The 18276-nt window shown below is 44.1% G+C and overlaps 1 protein-coding gene across 10 annotated transcripts in view; it reads left to right on the top strand.

Moving 5' to 3' along the window:
• KMT2C (lysine methyltransferase 2C) overlaps positions 1-18276 on the top strand; it is a 440610-nt gene that overhangs the window by 84249 nt on the left and 338085 nt on the right. The window lies entirely within an intron of this gene.

Genomic DNA, 18276 nt, shown 5'->3' with positions numbered 1-18276 from the left:
TTGAATTTATGCGCCGTACATAAAACTTTTATTGTTTGGGTAGAGTATAATGCCCTTGTAAAAGTGTACCTGTTACCTAGTGGTCAGTCCACCCTGACCAGGATCAGTCAATTGCGGCCTCTTCCTCCAGGTTCAGACTCCACACACTGTGAATGGAGTGGTAGTGTGCATGTTGGAGGACCATGCCACTCCTATGGAGCGGACAGCCTATAAAAGTGAGCCATAAATATACAAGAAAACTCAGCCCTCTGAAGTATACGACAAATAACTAAAAGTTTTATTGTGGAGATCCAATTACAAGATCTAATGTTTCAGTCCAAAATTCCGAACCTTCATCAGAAAGTAACGAAGTAACAGATTGCCGCTGCGGAAGAGGTTCCAGAAGTCAGAGGTCAAGGGTAAAGTGACTGAAATCGCATGTGCAGGGTAATTGGATTTCTTCATTAAAACTTTCATTTATTCATTGCACACTCCAAAGTGCCGCGTTTTCTCTTTTGTATATTTATGGACTGGATCCATACTCTGGCACCATTTCTTCTACGTAGTGATGTACATTACTACATTATAGAAGGGAGCAAAGCAGAGGTTGCACATGCCCACTTCTGCTCAGTACCGCTCAGTCCCAGTAGTCCTGTTCAGATCCCCACCGATCATTAATTTATACTTTTTTCTGAAGTTAGGGGATAATTGTATGTGGTAGGAAAACCCATTTATCATCACCATTTATTTTTTTATTAAATTTAAAAGGGTTGTACGCTTACTAGCCTTCTCCATTGAAGAACCCTTTTCTCGGGATCGGCAGCGGCTGCAGTGGTGTGGCCTCTAGCAATCAATTTTATTCCCGATCCAATATTAAATTAAATTATTAACTTTATTAGCAATTGACCTCTCTACAAATAGCACGGTCTCTGGAAGGACTGGATGAAGTATCCAGATTCCCGGCAGTCCGAAGTGTAGTTACATGTCTGCATAACTAGACACAGGACACACGGCAGCATTAGTTTCCTATACAGAAGGGAAAGTATTCTGCTGCAGAGCAGGATCACTCTTTTGGTGTTCAGAGCCCCCCTGCTCGTTCACCCTGGACCCCCCTAATAGCCTCAGTGCAGATAACATAAAATTTAAGCTCAGTAATCCATGATACAATGTTGGTCTTGGCCACCATCATTCTCTCTAAGGCTGCGAGCAGTATTAGTAATGTGTGTGTAACAAGGAGAGGTTCAGAAGAGTTTAGACCAATGCTGGAAAACAATGAAGCATTAATCTTCTGGAAGAATCACCAGTGGATGATCAGTGATTACAGTGGAAAACTGTATTATTCTGGGGCTTTCTGTTAAGGCTAGTTTCACACTTCCGTTGTTTTGCTTCCGTCAGGTCCGTTGTTGCGATGCAATGACGGATCCGTAGTTTTTGAGATGTCAACTGATGCAACGGATGTGTAATTCGACAGGATTCCGTTCACAGGAATCTTGTGAAAAAACTGATCCGTCGCGTCCGTTACATCCGTTGTGCATCCATACTTTGACTGGTCCGTCGTGATCCGTTTGTGTTTGGGACAGCCCACTGGGTGTGCCAAACATGCTGGGCATGCTCAGTAGAGCATGCCGGAATCCAGCCCCATAGACTTTCATGATAGCTTGTGACGGATTGTGACGGACACCTGCGGAGTCAGTTTTTTTGACACTCCAAAAAAGGTTAACTTCAGCGTTGCTCCCGCCTGACGGTCAGTCACTAAATGACTGATCGTTCGCAGCGGATGCAACGCAAGGCCATCAGTCACAATCCGTCGCTAAAAGAAGTCTGTGGGGTAAAACTGGATTCCTGCAAAATATGTTGCGGGATACTGTAATTCCTGAAGGCGATGGATTGTGACTGATGCAAAACAATCGAAGTGTGAACCCAGCCTAACATATTCGTATTCTGTGCTGTTAAAGGGGTAGCTCACTACTTTACAATCAGCCCTATGTGTCCTATCAGCTGCAGACAATCTTATCTCTGCCAACCATGTGGGGTTTTTTTGCCGGTAATTTTCCTTCGATTGAACCCTCTTTCGGGCTATGGATTCTGCCCCTCTCTGGAAAAGTGTGTAAAGAGTGGGTAACGATCCAGCCCAGAAGATATGCAGATTGGATAGAAGAAAACATTTTGTATGGTGGGGGAAGCATTTTTTTAAAGGAGACCTGTCCAGACTGGTGACCAGTGCTCATTAACGGGTCACTCCAACGTTGTCTTAACTTTTTTTGTATCTTGACTCTTGGGCTATATTAGCCAATAGTAGCTGCATGATAAATGCATATAATAATTGACCATATGCTGCTGTGTATGACCGCGTGAGTGTGTAAATGGGCTAATACAGTGCTAAAGTAACTAAGGCTTGTGATTTGTCCCTGCGAGGATTATTCAGACATCATTTTTTTTTTTCCAATTACAAGAAATATGAACAGATTTTTATCAGATATTTTCATTAGAGTTTGGTCCAGTTATGAAATTTTTTTTTTTTTCCTCTTATTATGAATTTTTTTTCCCCATCTTCTCCTATCTAATGGTCTATGAAAAACGGGCAGTACACCAATGGCATGCAAGTGCTGTGCAATTTTATTCACCCCCCCCCCCCTTCTTCACCCACAGACTTGCATTGCCAAGTGGGATCCTACACTCGGCTCAGTATCGAACATGTCTCTCTGATTTTTGCATTGACCATTCAGTCCACAAAAATTCACAACTTGTGAACAAACCCATAGAGTATGAGCGGTACAAGTGCTGAATGTGAAGAACTGACCTCTGATAATCCCTAAGGCTATGTTCACATAGTGATCATTTGTTTGAAACTGATCCAGGAAGCAAAAAATTAAATTTATTTCAAACTGAAGAAATACGGCTGATAAATGAAGCAGTTTTCCATAGACTCAAATTCTGGGTCCGTTTGTTATATTGACATCAATGTGAACAGATCATTTTTAAAGATAACCTGTCAGGTCCCTTATGCCCTCTAAGCCAGCAGCATTTACATGTCCAAATTCACTTTCTAACCAGCCCTGTATTACGTCATTCTATAAAATAAAACTTTAAGGCTATGTGCCCACGGGGACAGTGTCCTGCGGATATATCCGCAGGACATTCCGCAGGAGCTCCCATGAAACAGCACCACAACGTTTGTCTGTTTCCATGCTGCGGAATGTCCTGCGTATATGGTGCGGGCATTCTGCATTGAGGATACAGTGCCATGGCTTCGGCACTGCATCCTCAATGCAGAACAAGTGCTGCAGTGATTGGGGGAGTTCATACTTACCTCCATCATGCAGCACCTCGCTTTCCAGCAGCCGGGTCACTCAGCGTCTGCAGGAGAAGGTGGGCGGGCCTGAACTAGCTCCGGCTGTCACATGACCGGAGCTTGTGCAGGCTCCGCCCACCTCTTCCTTTCTGTACCTGGATTCACCGCGCTCCTGTACACTGGACGGAGAAAGTGACTCCGGTGAGGCAGGTAAGTATATGGGACCCTGCGGAGAAATCTGCAACAATAATTGACATGCTGCAGATTTTTCCGCACGATTTCCGCTGCGGAAAAATCCGCAGCGTGGGCACAGCATTTCCCAAATGCCATAGAAATGGCTGGGGAGTAGCTGTGCTGCAGATTTCTGGAAAATCCGCAGCTTTTCTGCGAGAAATCCGCGGCAAAATCCGGGTATTTTCCGCAGCGTGGGCACATAGCCTAAGAGAAAAAAAAAAAAGCTTTTGTTACCTATATTTTTCTTATTCAAATTAGGCCTATGACTAGTTGATGGGGCATTATTTCACCTGACTACTCTGCCCTCCTTCTGTTATCACGCCTCTGTGAATGTGATATGATTTCCAGAAGCCGGCATCATCGCCTGGTCTTGGTAATCTTGCACATGTGCGTGGTTTGTTACGGCCACGTTAGTGCGCCTCAGAAGCTGGGTGTACTGGCCCCAACTTCAGAGGTCGTACTGAGCATGATCTGAAGTCGTCTTCACTTCCGGTCATGCGCAGTGAGTGTGCCTTTGTAGCCAGGTGGATGCTTCCCAGCTTCAGAGGCACACTGCGCATTGTCGTAAGTGCAGAAGATTTCAGCTTACCGTATTTTACGGTGTAAAAGACGACTTTTTAACCCCTGAAAATCTTCTCAAAAGTCGGGGGTCGGCTTATACGCGGGGTGTCATCTTATACGGAGGTGCACGGTGCTGCATGAGCCCATTGTTTAGTAATGCCCTCCTACCGGACCTTCTTACACACAATAAACAGTATTCTCACCTGTCGTCCGTTCCCGCGGTGCCTTAAGTTTGTTCTGGCAGACTGCAGGCCCATAGGGTCCTGTATACTGGGCCGCTGCCGTCATGGCTTTACTGCAGTTGAATGCTTTGTGGTGCTGTAAAGCATTCAACTGCAGTAAAGCGCTGACAGCAGCGGCCCCATGTACAGGACGCGATCATGGAGGGATCTATGAGCCTGCGGTCCGCAAGAAGCACTCCTTTCATGATCTCATCCCATACACTGGGCCGCTGCTGTCATGGCTTTACTTCAGTTGAATGCTTTACGGCACCGCAAAGCATTCAATTGCAGTAAAGTCATGACGGCAGACAGCAGCCCCATGCATCGGACGCTCTCACGGAGGGGTCTATGTGCCTATGGCCTACAAGAAGTAGCTGAGGTCACCGCGGGAACGGAGGAGAGGTGAGAATAATATTTATTGTGTGTAAACAATGAAATAATAGTGGACAATAAGGGGACCGGTAGGAGGGCATTACTAAATAATGGGCTCATTACTGCAGGGGGCATTACTAAACAATGGGCTCATTACTGCAGGGGGCATTACTAAACAATGGGCTCATTACTGCAGGGGGCATTACTAAACAGTGGGCTCATTACTGCAGGGGGCATTACTAAACAATGGGCTCATTACTGCAGGGGGCATTACTAAACAATAAGCTCATTACTGCAGGGGGAATTACTAAACAATGGGCTCATTACTGCAGGGGGCATTACTAAACAATGGGCTCATTACTGCAGGGGGCATTACTAAACAATGGGCTCATTACTGCAGGGGGCATTACTAAACAATGGGCTCATTACTGCAGGGGGCATTACTAAACAAAGGGCTCATTACTGCAGGGGGCATTACTAAACAAAGGGCTCATTACTGCAGGGGGCATTACTAAACAAAGGGCTCTACTGCAGGGGGCATTACTAAACAATAAGCTCATTACTGCAGGGGGCATTACTAAACAAAGGGCTCATTACTGCAGGGGACATTACTAAACAATGGGCTCATTACTGCAGGGGGCATTACTAAACAATGGGCTCATTACTGCAGGGGGCATTACTAAACAATGGGCTCATTACTGCAGGGGGCATTACTAAACAATGGGCTCATTACTGCAGGGGGCATTACTAAACAATGGGCTCATTACTGCAGGGGGCATTACTAAACAATGGGCTCATTACTGCAGGGGGCATTACTAAACAAAGGGCTCATTACTGCAGGGGGCATTGCTAAACAATGGGCTCATTACTGCAGGGGACATTACTAAACAAAGGGCTCATTACTGCAGGGGACATTACTAAACAAAGGGCTCATTACTGCAGGGGGCATTACTAAACAATGGGCTCATTACTGCAGGGGGCATTACTAAACAATGGGCTCATTACTGCAGGGGGCATTACTAAACAAAGGGCTCATTACTGCAGGGGGCATTACTAAACAATGGGCTCATTACTGCAGGGGGCATTACTAAACAAAGGGCTCATTACTGCAGGGGGCATTACTAAACAAAGGGCTCATTACTGCAGGGGGCATTACTAAACAAAGGGCTCATTACTGCAGGGGGCATTACTAAACAATGGGCTCATTACTGCAGGGGGCATTACTAAACAATGGGCTCATTACTGCAGGGGGCATTACTAAACAATGGGCTCATTACTGCAGGGGGCATTACTAAACAAAGGGCTCATTACTGCAGGGGGCATTACTAAACAATAAGCTCATTACTGCAGGGGGCATTACTAAACAATGGGCTCATTACTGCAGGGGGCATTACTAAACAATGGGCTCATTACTGCAGGGGGCATTACTAAACAATGGGCTCATTACTGCAGGGGGCATTACTAAACAAAGGGCTCATTACTGCAGGGGGCATTACTAAACAATGGGCACATTACCGTACTTGGGTCGGCTTGTACTTGATTATATACAGTATATTCCAAACTCTATATTTTAACTGCAAAATTTGGGGGTCGTCTTATATGCCGGAAAATATGGTATACACAGTGCAGGGGCCTGATGTGGCTGGAACGAGATGCTTACGTGCCCGATTACCAAGAGCAAGCGATGATGCCGGCTCCTGGAAATCGTGGTTATGCTCACAGCGGCGTGATAACACTGAAAAAGAGATGACTAGTCGGGGAACACCCATGCAACTAGTCACAGGCCTAGTTTGAATAAGAAAAATGAAGGTAATGTTTGTGGGTTTTTTGTTTTTTTTTCTTTAGTTTTATTTGAGAGCATGACATACAGGAAAGGGATTTTGGACCTGTAAATGCTGCTGGCTTGGAGGGTATAGGGGACCTCACAAGTTCACTTTAAAGTGTATCTGGTTGTATCATGTTGAAATTCTTCCAGTTTTTGTTGTGTATTGTTTTTGTTTTTTCTTTGATTACTCAATCCCGTTTCAAGTGGATGATTACTGGACATGAGAACTTGGCCTTAGATCTTGAGATATTTCGGTTTGGCACTTGGGCTTTTAAATGCATCCTGTCACGTCTCACAGGCTGCATGAATCACTCGCTACAAAACTGCAGCCAGGTAACGTCTGCAGCGCTCCAGTGTCTCCGAGAAAATATGGTGGGATGATCCGGCCTGGAGCCACAGCCAGAGATGAGACTAGTCGGCCGCCCCGGATTTTTTTTGTCTTTTTGTTATTTTTGTTTACTTTTTTCTCTTCTTCTGAATTTTTAGGCTTTTATCTAGCTTTGTTTAGTTACGTTGGAATGACAGATCTCTTGTTTGTTACTAGACCCACAGTGCGGTTTGTTATTCCACATCCCAGTCTGACTCTGATGATATTGGAATTGTTAATTGCCAGTTACCCTCAGCACACCACTACTAAATACATTAGGAAACCAGCTTGTATCCTTGAGGAAAATCTGTTAGTATAAGTTTGTGAAATATGGTGGTCTACGATTGTACTTGGTTGGCGCAGGTTCCAGATTCATAGTTGTGAAGCATCTGGTCCCCAGAGAGTTTACTGGTCTGATTGACTACATTAGCACATAACTTTGCTCAAGGTCACTTTGAGATTACTTGACCTTGCACATGTTTTCTGCATTATTCCTTTTTCTCTCCATCTAGGCTTCTAGACCTGGAATTCAAATAAAATGCGTATGTGTAAAAGTTACATATCGTACTAAAATGCGGTGCTCTTCATGTATCTTCTCGTTTATAAATATGCTTTTATCATTGCATTAGGCTTCCAACTAGAAAAATAACTTTATATCAACGCGGGTACAGAGGTGCTTGAAAATTTGTGAACCTTTCAGAATGTTTCATATTTCTGCATAAATTTTGATCTAAAACTAATCAGATTTTCACGTCTTAAAAGTAGATCGAGAACAAAGTCAAACAAATGTCAAAATTCTGAAGGTTTTTTTTTCTTTTTCCTAAATAAGGAAACATGTCTGAGTGGCAAAAGTATGAATCTTTTTAGGATTTGCAGATAATTATAAGGTAAAATTAGTCTGTTTTCAAACATTGGGAAGACATTCGGGTGAGAGTAGGCAAACTGTTGTTTAAGGGAGACCTATTTTGTAAAAAAACAAAACAAAAAAAAAAACGGCTGTTAACCTGCATATTTGTTGCTCTGCAGGTTCGTGGCATTCTGCTTCGAATTGTGAGCGGGAGCTGTTACTACGCCCCCCCACTCTGACTGACAGCTGACTTGGCATTGCATCAATGCAGAGCATGGCTGTCAGTCAGGGACAGGAGTGTAGTGACTTAAGCCACACCCCTATGACTGAAAGCCTGAGGCTGCCAGGAAGAATAAAGTTCATTTCTTCTTGGCAATGGAGCTTACTGTGGTGGCCGCACGGCATCCGAACACCATTAACCTGCAGATTAACTCCATATCTGAAGGCTAATGGCTTTTTTATTTTTTACATAACAGATTCTCTTTTAAAAACCGGGATTTATGGAAGTCTAGTTTTTAAAACACGTTTATGCAAGTTCATCATGGCACTATAACATAGGAAATTTCCCAAGACTTCAGAAGAAGAGTTGCCGATGCTAATCAGGTGGAGAAGTTTACAAAACCATCTTGAGTTTGGACTCCAACTATCAACGAAGATTGTGTACAAATGAAAGCGATTCAAGACCTTTATTACCCTCCCAAGGAGTGAAGGTCCAATCAAGATCACTCCAAGAGCAAAAGGTAGACGAGTCTGCGAGGTTATAAAGAAACCCAAGGTAACGTCTAAATAACTAAACGTCTCTCACATTAGATAACGTTCCTGAGATCACCATCAGCAGGACACTAAACGGTAAGGCTATGTGCCCACAGGACTCTAAATCCGCAATTTTCTAGATAAATCCGCAGGTTTTAGCATGTACAGACACTCCCCATGTTATCCTATGGGACACGGGGAGTGCTGTGTCCATGCTGCGGAATGTGCGGCTGCGGAATATGCTGCGGATGTCCCGCAGCCGCACGTAATTGCATGTCAATTATTTATGCAGAAATACCTGCGGAATTCCTGGCCCTCCACTATGGAGATAGGGTCGGGACTTCCGCAGGTAAGCCGCTTGAATGTCCGCAGGTATTTTGATGTACTACCGCTTTCCGGGGACCAGCTGCGGACGTACCTGCGGATATATCCGCAGGTATAAACTCCTGTGAGCATATAGCCTCATAGTCTGCATGGCACAATAGCAAGGAAAAAGACACTGCTCCCCAAAAAAAGTACATTGCTCCTTATTTGAAGTTTGCTGCGATATCCGGACAAGCCAAAAGGCTATTAGAACCATGTTAGGCGGACAGGTGAGATGAAAATAAAGGTTTTTGGTTTAAAACAGCATAGTTGTTTGCAGAAAAACCCTCCTCATCCCCCCCCATCATTATATTACAGTATAAAAAGCTCATACCCGCTTCAAACTCAGTGTTGGTGGTATAATGGTTTGGGCCTATTTTGCTGTCCATTGCCTAAAACAGCTTGCAGTTATTTACAGACCAATGAATTGTAAAGTAAACCAGAAAACTCTAAGCTCATGGACTGATGTTTTGACATTTTCATTGAGGGATTGTATGGTCTAAATTTATAATTCTGCAGTCCATCTATGTATCACTCTGAGTGCAGACATGTGAATCCTCACATCACATGCACTGGGCGCTGTAACAGAGGTCACGTGGCTGTGAGGATATGATATGCATTCTTCCAGGCAGAATCCAACTACAGGGGAGCAGTCTCACTCACTACCCTTACATTCATTGAGGCCGCACCTATCCACTCGGATTGTCCAAAAGATGTATTTCTCCCAGAAAATTATTACAATTACATATGCTTTGTTATGCACGTTTATTTCCTTTGTGTGCATTGGAACACCACAAACAAATCAGGAAAAAATGGCAAGTTGGACATAATTTCACACACAGCCCCCCAAAATGTGGTGCAAAAATTGTTGGCACCTTTCCAAAATTGTGGGTAACACCTTTATTCAAGCATGCGATGCTCGTTCAAACTCACCTGTGGCAAGTTGCAGGTGCGGGCAATATGAAAATCTCACCTGAAACCAGATAAAAAGGGGAGAAATTGACTAAATTTGTGCATCGTGTGTGTCACATTAAGCATGGAGAAGAGAACGATCTGTGGACTAGAGAATCAAAATTGTTGAAAAATATCTGCAGACTCAGGCTTGTAATCTTATCTTCAGAGATCTTGCTGTTCCTTTAGGCCACTTCACACATAACGAGATCGCTAACTACATCGTTGCTACGTCAGTTTCTGTGACGAAACAACGACTTCACCAGCGATCTCGTTATGTTGGACACCTACCAACGATCCGCCCCCTGCTGTGAGATCGTTGGTCGTTGCTGAGTGTACTGGGCCATTTTTGGCTCGTTTGAGTCCTGCTGGGCAGGATGGATCTGTATGTTTGACACCTACCAATGATCTCGTTAACGACCTAGATGAGAACTTAAACTGTGACACGTAGGCGTGTAGTTACGTCACCTTTTCCGCGCCCCCTCTGCACCGATTGGTTGGCGCTGAGAACAGTACTGCGTTCTGATTTTGTATCGCTTCATGCTTTGTTCCTTTTTGAGACTAGCTTTGAGGATAGAACGAAGGAGGGATGAATCCGGGTGCAGATGCAGCTTCGATCCGAAAAGCAAGCAAGCAACCAGGAACAAAGTACGAATGAATCCGGGTGGAGTCGCAGGTTCGATCCGAAAAGCATGGCTCAAAAAGGGACAAAGGATGAAGCGATACAACGTTGCCTTCTAGGCCGGCCGCCTAATCAGAACGCAGTATTGGCCACCAATCGGAGCGGAGGGGTGTGGAAAAGGCAACGCATATGCACGCCTACGTGGCTTACAGCGTCAAACACTACGCCCCTGTTCGAGGTCGGAATCGTTACATAGCTGCTGTGTGACAGGGTCCCAACGACCAACGAGATCGTTATACAGGTCGCTGTATCGTTACTAAAGTCGTTGGGAAAATGACTGTGTGACATCTCACCAGCAATCTCACCAACGATATATGGCTAGGTTCGCACACTGCGTCTTTTAGACGCTGCGTTTTTGTGCGTTTTTGGCCGCTAAAAACGCACAAAAACGCACCTGCGTCGGAAAAACGCATAAAAAAACGCATGCGTTTTTGCCGCGATTTGGTGCGTTTTTGATCTCTGCGTTTTGCTGCGTTTTTCAAATGCATTGCATGGGCAGAAAACGCAGAAAAACGCAGGAAAGAACTGACATGTCCATTTTTTTTTTTTTTAACTCAAAGACGCACGTAAAAAAAACAATGTGTGCGGACAGCAAAAATGAAAACTCATAGACTTTGCTGGGGAAGCAAAGTCCTGCAGTTTTTAGGCCAAAAACGCACCCGAAAAACGCGCAAAAACGCCGCGAAAAACGCACTGTGCGCACATAGCCTAACAAGGATCCGGAAACTGTGATGTAGTAACGATCTCGTTAAAGATCTCGTTATGTGTGACTGGACCTTTTGTCCACGCTGCACAGCATAATCAAGGTGTTTACAACTCATGGCATTGTAGCTAATCTTCCTGGATTTAGATAAGAGAAAATTGATGAAAGGTTGAAATGCAGGATAATCCAGATGGTGAATAAGCAGCCACAATCAAGTTCCCAAAAAATTGTAAGCTATCCTGCAGGTTCAGGGTGCATCAATGTCAGCACAATGTGTCAACATTTGAAAGAAATGAAACGCTATGGCGAGACATAATAAAGCTAGATCTTTTTGGGAAAGCATCTTGAGGACAGATGAGACCAAAATAAAGCTTTTTGGTAAGGCTAGTTTCACACTTGCGTTGAACGGTATCCGTTGCATTGCGTTGTGTGATGGATGCAACGGTTGCTGCAAAAGAACGGAATCCTTTTTTTTTTTTTTATACAGTTTACAGGCGGCAGACGATTGTGAACTATCAGCTGATCGCTCACAGCAGCCGGTCGCCGGGTGATCAGCTGATGGCTCCCAGTAGCCGGGTGATCAGCTGATCGCTCCCAGTAGCCGGCCGCCGGGGGATCAGCTGATCGCTCCCAGTAGCCGGCCGCCGGGTGATCAGCTGATCGCTCCCAGTAGCCGGCCGCCGGGTGATCAGCTGATCGCTCCCAGTAGCCGGCCGCCGGGTGATTAGCTGATCGCTCCCAGTAGCTGGCCGCCGGGTGATTAGCTGATCGCTCCCAGTAGCTGGCCGCCGGGTGATTAGCTGATCGCTCCCAGTAGCTGGCCGCCGGGTGATTAGCTGATCGCTCCCAGTAGCCGGCCGCCGGGTGATGAGCTGATCGCTCCCAGTAGCCGGCCGCCGGGTGATCAGCTGATCGCTCCCAGTAGCTGGCCGCCGGGTGATCAGCTGATTGCTCGGCCGCCGAGAATGTGTGCGGGGGGCGGAGTGAGGAGCGGGTGGAGCCAAGCGGGGCCATGGCGCTGAGGACAGATGTGTGTGTGTGTGTGTGTGTATGTGCATACATGCGGAGTGGAGTGCAGGAGGGGGCGGAGACAAGTGGGGAAGTGTCGGGCTCCCTGCACACGTATCGAGGGTAAATATCAGCAAAGCACTTTGCTTGGTTACCCGATATTTACCTTGGTTACGGGTGCAGGGAGCCAGAGAGGTCATGCGCAGTGAAATCCAACGGATTGCGCTGCTCAAAAAAAGTTACTGCATTACGCCCGGTGCAGCGTCAAAATAACGACAGTGCGTCGTCCATACAAGTCTATGGAGAATAGCGCAGTGCGTTAACGGACTGCGCTATTCTCCATAGTGATGGACTCCGCTGAACGCAAGTGTGAAAGTACCCCAAAGCACATCGTTCTATTGTTAACGAAAAATGGAATGAGGCCTACAAAGAAAAGAACACAGTACCTACAGTCAAATATGATGGAGCCTCTGGTTTCTTGCAGTCTCTGGCGCTGGGTGTGCGTCCAGGTCACAGCAGGGAGCTGTCCTGTATTAAGTATAGGGTCGGGGCCCAACAACTGCCTTCTGTGCACAGGGGGCTGCCATAAAGGAGGTGAGTAACTGTCGTTACACACAGCAAATACAAGATGGCAGCCCCCAGTGCTTCATTATAACTAGAATTAAATAAAAAAAACTAAATAAAATGAGTTTAATTTTGTATTAAAAATACTTGATTTCATAATCACTATTAATACAAAAATAAAAAACGCGGCACTTTCCCTTTAATCTTATTGCACACCTGTGGAGAGATCTTAAAATCGCTGTTGGGAGAAGACTCCTTCAATTATGAGAGACCTGGAGCAGTTTGCAAAAAGAAGAGTCCAAAATTAGGGTCTTCCCCATAAACACAGAGGAAATTGAGAGCTGACGCTGTATGGTTGTGTGATACACAACCAGTAATACAGGCATAGTACAGCTGCCGCAGGATCCACGTGTCTTAAGGCCAAAGAAGAAGCATTGGAAGCGGAATAAAACCGTGAAAGAAAATCCGCACTGCTGTGGACAAATGTTAATCCAATACACTGGATAATGTATGAAAGGTGGTTTATTTCTACTACACTGTGTTCCAAATTATTATGCAAAAAGAGTTTAGGAGTGATAAGGTTAGAAAACATGTTTTTGTCATTTAAACTCATTGCTGGTGATGTGTGTCAGGGCTCTTTATATCACTGAAAGCAATTGCAGATACCTGTGCACGTTAGTTTGGCCGGTGTGTCCAAACAAAGGCAAGACTACTTAAGAAGGATGTTCCACATTATTAAGCAGCCTACATTTTTTGCCAAAATGGGAAAGAAAAAGGATGTGTCGTCTGCTGAGAAGCAACAAATTGTGGAGTATTTAGGTCAAGGCATGACTACAATCTACATTGCCAAGACACTTCATCGTGATCATCGCACAATCAAGAAGTATGTAGCTGATTCACAGCACACACGTGTGCGTGCTGATAAGGAAAAATTGAGGACTCTTTCCAACAGGCAATTGCGTCAGGCTAAAAGAGCAGCTGCTAAAATGCCTTGTCATAGCAGCAGACAAGTTTTTTGAAGCTGCTGGTGCCTCCAACGTCCCCCGAACAAAAAGATGCAGGGTCCTTCAGAGGTTTGCAGCTGTGCATAAGCCATCCTGTCGCCATCTCTATCCACTGCACACAAACAGAAACTGTTCCAGTGGGCCAAACGATACATGAAGACTGACTTCCAAACTGTTTTGTTCACCGATGAGTGCCGTGCAACCCTCGATGGTGCAGATGGATGGAGTGGAGGATGGCTGGTTGATCGACCCACCATGAAAACACGGCCAAGGCGCCAATAAGGAGAAGGTGGAGTAATGTTTTGGGCTGCAATCATGGGGAGAGAGATTATCGGCTCCTTTAGGATTCCTGAAGGAATCTATGTGGAGTTTCTAAAACAGGTTCATGGTTCAGGAGGAAGAACCGTGCATTCTGCAGCAAGATCATTTTCATGCATAATAATGCACCGTCTTATGCTGCAAATAACACATCTGCATCTCTGGCTGCTATGGGCATAAAAGAGGACAAACTTATGGTGTGGCCATGTTCCCCTGACCTCAACCCCATTGAGAACCTCTGGAGCATCATCAAAAGGAGTGTCTATGATGGCGGGAGGCAGTTCACATCTAAGCAGGAGCTTTGGGAGGGTATTCTGTCCACATACAAAACAATTGAAGCACAAACCATCCAAAAACTGACAAATGCAATGGACGAGAGAGTTCAGAAGCTTCTTTCGAACAAGGGGTCCTATGTGTAAATGTAACATCACCTAGAATTAAGTTTTGACTTGAAAACTGTTTGATTTCATTTTGTAATAAGCTGATAATGCTTATAATTTCACAATTCACCATTTTTATTTTTCAAAATAAAAAAAAGGTTGAAAACTCTGCTGTGCATAATAATTTGGAACATGTATTTTGAGTGCATTTTGAGTGTTTATTATTTTTTAAAAAATATACTGTTTTCATAGGCAGTTTGATCAAAAACATTTCAATTATACTCGAATAGTAGATGACTGGGAAATAACAATGACTGCAATTCATAAAGTTAATTTAGGAAAATATGAAAAAATAATAATTGGGAACACAGTGTAGTTTCATCACGATATCCAGGATATCTATTAATCCTCTGGTGGGAACAATATCTTTAATAACGAGTTTAGGAATAATGTGCCTGTCAGGCGTAGGCTAGAAAAATACCTATAATATCTAATTTTTGCAATATCAGTGATCTAAAAGTGATCAGAGACCTTCATAGGGATGCAATAAAAGAGACTTCACATTATCAGGTGCAAAACAAACCCATTTACTCAACATAAAAGTAATAACTCTAAAATACACACATTTCAAAACTCCCACCAAATAGCCCCCAGTTATAACACATAACGGTTATTAAAAAGAGAAAAATGTGGCAAAAAACCATAATTTCAAGGCACCTAAAATATTACACACATAATTATTCAGAATTAGATCTTGAAGTTTCCCAAGAAAAAACACATTGGCAGATCAATGAGCAAGAATTGCTTATAAGGCTAGGTTCAAACTTCCGTTGTTTTAAATCCGTCAGGTCCGTGAGCAACGGATCAGTCATTTTTAAGTTGTCAACTGATGCAACTGATGTGTTTTTCACAGGATTCCTTTCACAGGAATCCTGTGAAAAACTGATCCGTTGCGTCCGTTGCATCAGCTGTGCGTCCGTTTTTTGACGGATCAGTCATGATCCGCCTGTGTTTGGGACAGCCCAGTGGGTGTGCCAAACCTGCTGGGCATGCTCAGTAGAGCATGACTGAATCCAGCGCTGGATTCCGTCGTAAGACGGATTACGACGGAATCCAGCACCATAGACATACATTACAAGCGTGACGGACTGTGCCGGATCCCTGCGTGGTGCGTCAATTTTGACGGCCAGAAAAACGTTACTTTCTGCGTTGCTCCCTGCCCAGCGGTCAGTCTGACCGCGACGCAGCGGATGCAACGCAAGGTAATCAGTCGCAATCCGCCACTAATACAAGTCTATGGGACACAACGGAATCTGCTAAACGGATAGCGTTGTTTACCAGAGCAGTGGATTGTGACTGATACATTTTAACGGAAGTGTGAACCTAGCCTAAAGTGTGATGTGTTCGGGAACAATGAGCCTGAGAAGCCAGCACAGGTATATCTGCCCTCTTGAAGCTCTGCAGACCAACTGTGTTATCAGGTTTCACACAGCAGCTAGAGCCAGGAGACTTCCTGGAGAGAGGGGATTTCCTGAAAATCTGGTGAGGAGGGAGAAAGCACTGCATTTGTACCACTTATAGCCCAATGAACTCTGACTTGTTTTGTCTCTTGTTTTGTTATGTGTTCTCTTGCTGCGCTTTTATTTATTTTTTTTTAATTCTGCTCTATATAAGTTGTACCGCTGTTTTGTTAATCAGTGGATTTCCTGAAGAAGTGGGATTTCACATCGAAACGCATAGTTATAAACCACCTTTCATACATTATCCAATGTATTGGATGTAGATTTGTCCTCAGCAGCACAGATTTTCTTCCACGGTTTTATTCTGATTTCTGTGCTTCTAATAGTAAATGACACAAGTATTGATGGAGAGAGAGGTGCAAAATGCAATGGAAAGGCATGACGCCAGCTGAAGTCTGCCAGTATTTAGAGAGCAGTCCTGCCACTTAACCTTCGTCAGGCTGCATAATTTTACAATGATAACAGCGACCCCTTATCTCGGAAGGGGGTGGAGATATATTATTGAAATTTGGCCAATATATTCTGGACCAAAACTGCAGAGATGTCATGAAATTTCAGCCCTCTACAGCTTTTGGAAAAAAAAAATGTATTGCAATTTTAAAACAGAATAGTTACAATTGTACCTATTCAGTCGGACAAAGGTTAATAAAAAATATCAGCTGGTGTAACTGATTTGCATGCAAAAGGGTGCCTTATTACCAAGGTGCCACACAAGAAACCTCTCATGATGGGTAAAATCATTGAGCTGTCTCAAGACCTTTGCAACCTTATTGTTGCAAAATATACTGATGGCATTGGTTATAGAAGCATTTCTAAACTCCTAAAGGTTCCAGTGAGCACTGTGGGAACTATAATGTGGAAGTAGACACAGCATCTTTTCACCATAAACCAGCCACGACCAGGAGATCCATGCAAGATATCAGACAGAGGAGTGAAAAGAATTATCAGAAGAGTTGTCAAAGAGCCATGAACATCTCATGGAGAGCTACAGAAAGACCTGGAATCATCAGGGACAATTGTTTCAAAGAAAACAATTAGTGATGCACTCAACCGCCATGGACTGTGTACACGATCACCATGCAGGGCTCCATTGCTGAACAAAAAGCATGTTCAAGTGCATTTAAAGTTTTCTCAACAACATTTAGACAAGCCTGTGAAATACTGGGAGAATATTGTCTGGTCAGATCAAACCAGAAATTTTACTCTTTGGATGCTGTAATACACAACGTTCTTGGAGGCTAAAAGTTCCTTCATGTCACCCCCAAAAGCACCATACCAATAGTGAAGTTTGGAGGTGGGAACCTCATGGTGTGGGGCTGTTTTTCACCATATGGCAATCTTCATATAATTGAAGGAATGGAAAAATGAACTGGAAATTCATGATAAAGATCTGCTACCATCTACCAGGATAATGAAACGAGGGTGGACATTTCAGCAAACCCATGAGCCCAAACACACAGCTCTGACCTTGGGATGAATTTGCTAGGACATCTACACCTAGGAAGATTACCAACTAGTATTTCCTATTTGTGAATAATCTTTCTTGCTGTGGTGATGGACATCATTGTTTGAAAATGGCTTTATAAACCCCCAACCCCAATGATGGCCATCAGCAGTTGATTCTTTTAAGAGCATTGTTGATGATTTTTCTTCCTTGGAATTAAAGCGCACCAATCGCCAGGATTTTCATATATAACATAAAGCCAGTGCTATGTGAGGTCATACCCATGTGACCAGAAGGGGCAGGGCCTCAGCAAACGTTTCTTTGTGGTATCCGTTTTGGTTTTTTTTTTCTTTGCTGAGACCCCGTCCCTTCTGGTGACATGGGTATGACCTCACACAGGTCCTTTCCAGTGAAAGGCTAAATCAATGGTATAATACTTATGCTAATTCTAACAGGGGGAGGGGGGAAACTATGAATATATTATCTGCTCCTCAGCTGCTGTCACTCAAGAAGCTGATGATTTTATAAACTTTACTTTCTTGGATTTGAAAACCTATATGTCCGAGCTGACCACTAATGGTATGTATAGAATCAGCCTGATAGTGCCAGTATAGCACTGGCTTTAGCTTATATACGAAAATCCTGGTGATTGGTTCCCTTTAATACGTGCCTGACTGCTGCGGTCCAGCAAGCTGCCACATCTTCTGCTTTTGTTGAGATGGTAACACTTACTATAGTTTAATAAGGGCATTTGATTAGCCGCAGCTGGCTGGTATATACGCTTTTAATGTCTATGGAATTGGTAAGCGTGCACTTTTTCACATGCTGAATTTAGCCTAATTTTTTATTTTTGTAATAAGATTTGTGTGTGTGTGTGTGTGTGTGTGT

The sequence above is a fragment of the Anomaloglossus baeobatrachus genome, chromosome 6 (genome assembly GCF_048569485.1).
Source record: "Anomaloglossus baeobatrachus isolate aAnoBae1 chromosome 6, aAnoBae1.hap1, whole genome shotgun sequence".
NCBI classification, from domain to species: Eukaryota; Metazoa; Chordata; class Amphibia; order Anura; family Aromobatidae; genus Anomaloglossus; species Anomaloglossus baeobatrachus.
Note: the sequence above shows the minus strand (reverse complement) of the source record. Positions and strands in the feature narration are given on the sequence as shown.